The sequence below is a fragment of the Lytechinus pictus genome, chromosome 19 (genome assembly GCF_037042905.1).
Source record: "Lytechinus pictus isolate F3 Inbred chromosome 19, Lp3.0, whole genome shotgun sequence".
Lineage (NCBI taxonomy): Eukaryota > Metazoa > Echinodermata > Echinoidea > Temnopleuroida > Toxopneustidae > Lytechinus > Lytechinus pictus.
This window is the reverse complement of record NC_087263.1, coordinates 4,775,761-4,785,453: the sequence shown is the minus strand read 5'-3', so window position 1 is coordinate 4,785,453 and position 9,693 is coordinate 4,775,761. Positions and strand designations below refer to the sequence as shown.

The 9,693-nt window shown below is 39.6% G+C and overlaps 1 pseudogene; it reads left to right on the top strand.

Moving 5' to 3' along the window:
• The first annotated feature begins 1,096 nt into the window (after positions 1-1,096).
• LOC129283409 (uncharacterized) lies at positions 1,097-7,166 on the top strand (annotated as a pseudogene).
• Positions 7,167-9,693: the final 2,527 nt, after the last annotated feature.

Below are 9,693 nucleotides of genomic sequence, written 5' to 3'. Positions count from 1 at the left end.
AAAAAGTGCTTCATGTGTTTGGATGCAATTCTAACAAAATCAGTAAGCGCTTGACGCACGCATTAGATGACTGGTGAGATATGTATGCTCTTCCTTAAAAATAGTCCTTAAAAATGTCCGTTTGGGGTCAATATATACAAAAAATTTAGCTTGCGCTTTGCGCTCGCATTGTTTGTTTAGTGACACGGGTATGTATCGTGATTAAAAAATTGCTTATAATGTCACTTTTTTAGGTCTGAATGTCAATTTTTTTTTGCTCGCGCTCGCATTATTTGATCAGTGAGATACATATCCCTTTCATGGCACAGTCCTTAAATGTATTATTATAGGTCAGTATACCTGGCAATTGAGCGTGCTTCGCGCAACCACTAAGTGACTCAAAATTTTGGCTGGTGCCCCCCATGCCATGACCCACAGCACGCCACTGGCTCCCACCCTGCCACTGTTGCACACCCCCCCCCCCCCCACGAACACCAGCCTGGAAATTCTAGTCAGTGCAATGAGCTTCTTCAGCATATCTGAAGGACAGAGGCCTAGACTAAACCAATATATTGACCTCTTATCGACATCACAATGCTATTGATCCTTCAACCATTTCCCTATTGAAGTAAGAGATATTACGTAAGGCATCGAACTAACTATAGATAACAATAGCAAACCAATATCCAAATATCGTGAAGAACCACGTATCTCTCTACCTGATACACTTCGCTTGAGTTGGTTAGTTGGGGGATATTGCCAGTGAGAGCAGAAGGCATCAAATTATGGCCTACTTTTAGCTGTGATCGAGCTGACTTTTTAAATCATACCTTCTGAAAAGTCATGCAGGCACGTATACAGATCGACCTACTTGTTTTATCGCAGAACGCGTACCAATGGAACAATTACATTAACAACATAATAATTATGTTCAAAGTCCAGATCAGGACTTTGAATAAAAGCAAGGCTTCTAATCAACGAAAACTTGATACCGGTGAAAAATAATGATATAAGGAACCACATATAACTGATACGTGCTCATCGAATCTTCCATGGTTCTCTGGCGAAAGAACCGGAGTTTTGAGTGCAGAGAAAAACTGTGAGAAGTTTATTTTCCTCAAGAAAATAGATGGACTGTACTGCTTGCCACTAGCAACAAGATTCCGATTAAAGAAGAAGTCGGGAGTTACTTCAGGAAGAAATATTGTATTTTAAATCTTCAAGCTTATTTGAGATCACAATTGTCCCAAATTATGGGTGACGTGAATGAAAATGATTTGGAAAAAGACAAGGAGCAGCTAAAGGTCTTCCTTTGGTGTAGCCCAAGAACTGTGTCAACTGCATTCACGAAATGTATCAGTTTCATCAAAGGAGTGGAGGTAATAAGTAGAAGAACTATAGGATATGGCAGTAGTATTAGTATAGTAGTAGAAGTAGTAAAAGTAGTAGGAGTAGTAGTATAGTAGTAGTAGTAGAAGAAGAACAAGAAGGAGAAGAGGAAGAGGAGGAGGAAGAAGTAGTAGTAGTAGTAGGGGAAGAAGAAGAAGAGGAGGAGGAGGAAGTAGTAGTAGTAGCAGGGGCGGCGGAACGAATTTTCAAAGTGGGGGTGGGGGCTGATCATGCAAAAAATCACAACCATATGGTCATTTTTCCGTTTTTGTACACGGTTTTGGAAAGAGTGGGAGGGGGGGGGGGGCTGAAGCCCCCCCCCCCCCGCGGTCCCTCCTGAATAGTAGAAGTAGTAGTGGTATACAAGTAGTAGTAGCAGCAGCAGCAGCAGCAGCAGAAGTAGTAGTAGTAGTAGTAGTAGTAGTACACTGTATTAGTATAGTAGTAGAAGTAGTAAAAGTAGTAGGAGTAGTAGTAGTAGGAGAAGAGAAAAAAAGGAGGATGAGGATTAGTAGTATAGTAGTAGTAGTAGTAGTAGAAGAAGAAGAGGAAGAGGAGGAGGAAGAAGAAGTAGTAGTAGTAGTAGTAGTAGTAGTAGTAGTAGTAGTACACTGTATTAGTATAGTGGTAGAAGTAGTAAAAGTAGTAGGAGTAGTAGTAGTAGGAGAAGAGAAAAAAAGGAGGATGAGAATTAGTAGTATAGTAGTAGTAGTAGTAGTAGTAGTAGTAGTAGTAGTAGTAGTAGTAGTAGTAGAAGAAGAAGAAGAAGAAGAAGAAGAAGAAGAAGAAGAAGAGGAAGAGGAAGAAGAAGAAGTAGTAGTAGTAGTAGTAGTAGTAGTAGTAGTAGTAGAAGCAGCAGCAGCAGCAGTAGTAGCAGCAGCAACAGCAGTAGTATTACCAATAACAGTAGTAGCAGCAGCAGCAGCAGTATTAGTAGTAGTAGTAGTAGTAGTACTCGATGTTGTAGTAGTAGTAGTAGTAGTAGTACAGTAGTAACAAAAGTTATAGGCATCATCCGACAAGTTGTCAGATCTGACATCTTTCCATGATTTTGATTGGCTGAGAGGCACTGTTCCTATGGTAACTGTCGGATAAAATGGGACTTGTCGGATAAAACGTCCGACAAGTCCTTTCATGAAACGCCCCCCAGGTAAGCCATTCGAATATCTCATCATATGGTTTGTTGGCTAAGATAAGCAGTAATTTAAGGGTACGTTTCTGGACTCTTTCGAGTTTATCAATGTCCACCAATAATCTAGGATGCCATGCAGGCACTATATTTACATACTCCAGATAAGGCATGGGTCTCAGGCTGTAGCAAATATGCAGAAGGAATATGCGCTTAGGGAGTAGAGAATGTGCATATACTGTGTGCCGGCAAGACAGTCAGAATGTCGACATCTAGGCGCGGGCGGCAGGTCTACTGTCAAGTGGATATCATGCGTGACCACCCCCCCCCCCCGGAAAAAGGTGAGAAGAGTATCTATTTCAAGATAAGGCACGTTACGTACGTAACGTCATAAGTGTGTTAAAAAACCCTGAGAAAAAAAGGTCTACAGGCCTAATCTTTTCTTACGTGATTGGGGTCTAATTGGGAGGTTACAGTCAGACCGCAGGTCCCTATGCTAATGAGCAAAAAGGCCAGATTCATCCAAATCATCTCGTGGCTGAATCCTCCTCCTTGCAAAATCTCGTGATTCGTGAGATTTTCTTTCTCTAAGAATTTACCTGTTTTAACCTCAAGTTAAATGAAATATTATTGCACCATCAGATAGAGTAAATGTTACTCTTTCCTATTGGACATTTATTTTGTATACAATATTTTGTTAAATAAGTAAATTTCTGGCCTGAAAATGTGCCTCAAAACTGAATTTTCTTCCTCTGTTTTCTTTTGCAAATTGTGCAAAACTTTTTATTTTGAGCCTCAATGATATTTATATCAACATAAAGCTGAACTTCTGTACTTTCTCACAATGCCACTCTTGATATGCGGCACCTTTTAATCGGGTCAAGATCACACTTTTCCCACCAAGGTACAAGACGAGATTTCTGAAATTTTGTACTTGCATGAAATCCAGAGTTCTGATTGGCTGGATAAGATTCACAGAACAACAGGCGCGGGGTATTTGAGGAGATTACCACATGGGAAGTGTGACCTTCCCACGAACCCAGGCACTGGAACCGTTGGAATTTGCCAGTGTGCGGTCTCTTTGACCAATCAGAGTGCAGTATTCTTGTTTTCAAGCTGCTTTATGTACTTGGCAAATGAAAAGTGTGATCTTGACCCGATTAAACCAATTCTTATTTTGAAACCTATATCATTTCAAAGCATACATATTCAGCTTTATCATGATATAAAAATCATTTGGGCTCAAACAAAAATAAAGTGTGAAAATAGCAGCTTTTGTCAGGTGAAAATATTTATTTTGTAGCATATTTTAGATCAAAATTTTAACCTATATTACAAAATCTTTGAATAAATCCAAACACATGACCTGAAAGAATTATTCTTCTTCTTTACAATGGTACCAAATTCATGAAATTCGATGCACAATTAGAGCAGCAATGACCGAATGAAAAGAGGTGTTTTGGTCCGCATCAAGCTCATTAAATATGCAAAACATCTCAAGTCATGAATATCACTTGGATGAAAGAAGCCACTTTCTTGGGACCTGCAGTCTGACTGGTTATGAAAACTAGTCTTCTAGAAAACTATGGCAACGTTTCAGACGAAAATGTCGATGAAACTCTCCCCTGGATACATCATCCATGGTTTGAGACAAAATATGACAGGTGAAACATTTTACTACCAATGTTCTCTTTTCTTATTCTTTACTATTAGGTATGGTCCGAACCATTTGTCTACTGTTTCTTGTCGACAAAGGAGGCCAAGTCGCATCTTGGCGTCGACCTCCCGATGGTGCTCGAGGGCAATGAGGAGGTCTTTGAGAAGACAACGGAGTTGATGAGAAGATGACTGCCAGTAACGTCGTCACTGAAAGAATCGTGTATGTAATTCTATAGATTTCAAGGGAGGATCTAGCATTTTTTTTTTCAAAAGAGGGGGCATGACCCAGAAAAAAAGGGGGATTACCCCCCCCCCCCCGTAGATCCACCACTGGAAGGGTTCAACATTTTTCCCAATCAGCTACGAAAAACCAATGAAGGCGTTCTTAACCATGTTAACGGATCGCATGGCAGTGGGAACGCAACATATGATAGGAAATCCCAAAATATTGCATATATGAGAACAATTACCTCACGCGATTAACACATTTCAGTCAGTATGACAATGGAGAGATTTTAGTCAATACGACTGATTTCCAATTATGTTTTGTTATGTTATGTCATTATGTTTTTACATTTAGGTTATTTGATGGAATGGAACTTCGGTGTTGATTTTCGTTTTTGCAACTCAACTTTCTTGCTATGACTGATCATGATTGGTTTTAGGAGATCCACTTGATTTGCAATTAGAAGTATAGTAAATTAAGAGGCTTTTATAGGAGGAAATTATAATTTGTTAACAAATTTTCGGCATTACTCCTATTTGTTTAAGATCAGTTTAAAAATTTGTTAACAAATTATAATTCCCTCCTTTAAAAGCCTCTTAATTTACTATCTATTGTCAACGGCGGACGGTATTTGAATATTAATGAGTCAGAAAGAAGAGGATCGAGGGTATTTGAATTCCCGTTCAACGTGGCTTAGCCGTGAACCAGAATAGCCTGGTGGTTGAGTCGCTGCCCGGAAAGCAGTAGATGGCAGGTTCGAATCCCACTGGTTCCAATTTTTTCTGACTTATGATCATATGATTTTCATTACAGATCGAGCATACTGATCTTATGATTTTCATTTACAGATCGAGCATACTGATCTTAAACAAATAGGAGTAATGCCGAAAATTTGTTAACAAATTAGAAGTATGTTTGTAACATCTCATGAGAGTGTGTTATTAACGTTTGTTGCCTTCATTATCAGGGAGAGGGGTTTGTAAAGAAATCAGTACAAGTATTGTCATCAGCAGTATTGTCATCAATATTATCACCACCATCATCATCATCATCACAATCATCATCATCGTTACCATCATCATCACCATCATCGTTACCATCATCACATCACGATATCATCATCATCATCATCATCACAATCACTACCGTCATCACCATCATCTCCATCATCATTACCATCATGCATCATCGTCGTCATCACCACCTGACCACCATCATCTCCAATATCACCATCATGCATCATCATCATCATCACCCACCATCAACATCATCGTCACTACCATCATCATCATTATCGCTACCACAATCATCATCATCGTCATCATACAGGTCTTCGCCGACAACTTCAGTACTGAATTTATCCTGATTTGCGGTCATTCCTGTTCCATTAACATACAACTATGATCAACTAGTACTATGGACATCGGAGTAAAATAGGTATTAACATGAATCTGAATCGTTTATATATTATGTTTTTTTTTTCCATCAGATACGCAAACGTAAAGCCGAGATTAGAAGCAGCAAAAGGTCGCTATGTGTTCGTCAAAGACATGTGTTTAGCCATGAACAAGAAGGTACATCAATACCTTCCCAGGGGATTCCGTCACACCTTCCTCATCAGAACACCCGAAAAAGCTCTCCAGTCCTTCCGGAATTCCTACTTCCACCACTTCAAAGCCCAGGGCCTTCTCCACGGCGAGGCAGCCGACGAGAGGACCTTCGATCTCCTGCGCGATTGTCCGCACATGGAAGAGAGCTACAACATCATCGACGTCTACGACTTCTGGAAGTACGTACGCGAGGAGATCGAGCCGAACCCCATCGTCATCGATGCCGACGATCTCCTGACGCATCCTAAAGAAATCATGACGAAGTACTGCGAGTTGGTCGGCCTCCCGTTTGACGAGTCTCTCCTGCACTGGGACTCGTCTCTCGACACCTTTAAGTCGTGGAAGCAATGCGGTGACGACCAGTTGCTTAACATGGTCGATTTCTATGGAAGGGCTATGAATAGCTCTTGCTTCATGCCACCAAACAAGCCTATGCCACGTGATAAAATGACACCTGACGTCATAAAAGGAATAGATAAGACAATGGCTTCTTTTCTTGAGATGTACGAGCATCGTATCAAGGTTTAAAATAAAAACACTTTAAAAGATGAATTTGAAAATTTGCGTAATTTTTTTTACACTCTAGTAAGACTGAAATACAGTAAATAAAATCATCATTCAAAAGGGCCCAGGACATGCAGGACGGGAGGAACTCGATTTTAAAAGTCATTTCCTGGCTTAACCCGACAATTGAATTAAGCAAGAAATATATTCTATTCCTGAACTATTTTCACAAATATTATCGGCTCTTTTAAATGGCAATTTTAATTTTTTTTAATTTTAACATTCAAATTTTGATATAAAATATATTTTGATTGAAAATTATTTTCATAAAAATAATCTTTATTGATTTAGAATCATTTTTATTGTAAGAAAACATAATGCCAATTTTAATATGTAATGTGTAGTACCATTCAATTAACCACTTAATTACGCATAACAATATTATTAAGCCACTATAGTTCCCATATATCTCGACTGGATTCGAGAAAAGTGATAATTTTATTCTCGTAAATTCACAACAGCCTATACACATTTAGTCTTTGTATACATAACTAATATAGAGTGAAATGTATAATTAATTATCAATTTAATGTACTCATAAACAAACTCAACGAAGCGCATACATGTATATGACAATGAATGAAATACAAATATATTTTAACAATTCAAACATATTGCACCAGTAATTTGTAGGTTGTAATTATATTCAAATACAGTGCATATATTGTGCCTGACATTATGTTCCACATTTTTTTGTTAGTACCTTGAATTGCAAATGTGTACGAAACAAAGGGTTTTGCTGTCAACAACGGAATACATTCATATGGTCATGATCCCGTATTTAAAAAATCCCGGACAAACAAAATTCCACAATTCTGCCATTTATGATCGCTTGATATGGAGCGTCGTGGCCCAGTGGATTAGTATCCGGACTTTGAAACAGAGGGTCGTGGGTTCAAATCCCAGCCGTGGCGTCATTTCCTTCAGCAAGGAATTCATCCACAGTGTGCTGCACTCGACCCAGATGAGGTAAATGGGTACCGGCAGGAAGTAATTCCTCAAAAAGCTGTGTGCACCGAACAGGTAGCCTAGCTTAGCCGGGTAATAATAGCAGGGCCCGCCGGGAGAACAGTTTTCGGAACTGAAGTGGCTACCCTGGGTAAATATACATTTATTATTATTATTATTACATGGGTAATGTGCGTTGGTTTACCAATGTTGTGGGTGTGGGTTTGACGTGCGAGCGTGCCTGTCATGTACGTGTTCACCATTCTTCAATGTCCAAAACGTTGACTTAAGTCATTTCCCCCTCCATCTTCGTTTGCTTCTGTCACGACAGCTTAGTACACTGTAAAACTCCGGTGTTGATTTAACACCAGCCCGGAATCTATATATGTCTACATCAGAGAAGTGTTAAACAACACCGGTATTGGTATCAGTCTAACACCAACACACCTTTTAGTATTAAAACAGCATCGGTTTGATTCCAAACTGGTGTTTTCAACACTTCTCTGGTGTGAACATATATAGATTCCGAGCTGGTGTTAAATCAACACCGGAGTTTTTGCAGTGTATGTGGTGAGTGGGTGTGGGTGGGTTAGTTTGCGTGTGCGTGTGTGGAGTTGCCGTGGCCGAGTGGTCTTAGGCGCCTGGCTACATGGAATGGAAAGCCCGGGGTTCGATCCCCGGCCACGGAACCTCTGCTCTTTTATCCTGCATTCAAATAAATGGAAATGCTTTACGCATTATTGGTTAGATAGGTTTGCACTTGTTTAAAAAAGTGCGTGTGGGCGGAAGGGGGGGGGGTGATGGGAGGCTGAGAATTGATAACAGAATATAGGCATGTGTAGAGGAGGGTAGGTTAGATATTGACAAGTGACTGAGGGGCCCCAGTGTGGCAGTGGTGTCCGTCGGTGGGGGAAAAGGGATGTTGAACTCGGGGTGGGGTGCGTGCGAGATTGTTAATCATTCGCACATCATCTTTGATTCATAAATACCAACCCACACGAACCTTACGTTCCTCAACTTCTAACCCATTACAAACTCCGGTTTCAAAGAAATCATGGGGGAACAGACCTTTTCTCCTACAGCAGGGCCAACCCTGTGGAATTATATTCCACAGGGTTTGAAATCCCGAACATCGGTGACCACCTTCGTGGACAACCTGAAGACGAACCTGTATATTGTATACATGTCAGATGGTATAACGGTGATTTATAACAGACACCCATTTATGTATTCATGGTTACAGCTTGAACCTGTGATATTTTTTGTCTTTGATCTGAAGCGCCTTGAGCATCTAACTAGGATGGAAAGTGCGCATATATATCACCATGTATTATTATTATTCATTATTATCTCTTCCTCCTAATCTTTGTCAAATCGAATGTAATGCACAGGAAATAAATTCTAGATCATCATTTGACATGCAAGAAGATCCCTTTTCACCTTCATGAATAACCAAAAGAGTGATTAATTACACTGGGCGTTTAAGGTTAAGAAAAGCATTAACATATACACAGTACTCTCATTAAAAACAATATATTTATCTCAGTCTAAAAAAAAATACTCAATCATGCTAGCAGATGAAGAAACTGTAACATTATTCAGTTTAAAGACGTTTGTATAAGCAAAGAAAAATAATCTTACATGAGATAAATTTTATATCAATGCAAACAAGATAAACTTAACAGTTTCCTCATAAGTGACAATCAATCTCAATGCGAAAGCCATCTCCCTCAATCTCCTTTTCAATCTTTTCGGAAATATGGCCTTACTACGTTTGAGAAATATCTTCACCGGATTAGTTTCTTGGGATCATTCTCTTCGTGAAATGCTGTTTGTAAAACATGTGAATTAGACAAGGCAAGGTGATGAATTCTCGGCCCCGCCTTTTTCTGGGACACCCGCTATATCAAAGGCAGTTTCGCAGTATAGGGAAAAAGAGCCGAAGATGCCGAATGTCCTATTTGAGCAGAGATGACTCACTTTCATTTGTTTTGTTACAAGAAGATCTAAAACTATGAAACATCCAATACCATGAATACCACGAACATGTCTAATACCTTTGAACGAGTCTACACGTACTGACGTACAGGTAAATTCTATAGACATTCTGAGTATTTCATCGTTTGCTTCGAGGGTAAATTTAAATGAGATATTATGTATCCGTCGTTTGTAGGATGTCACCGTGGAAG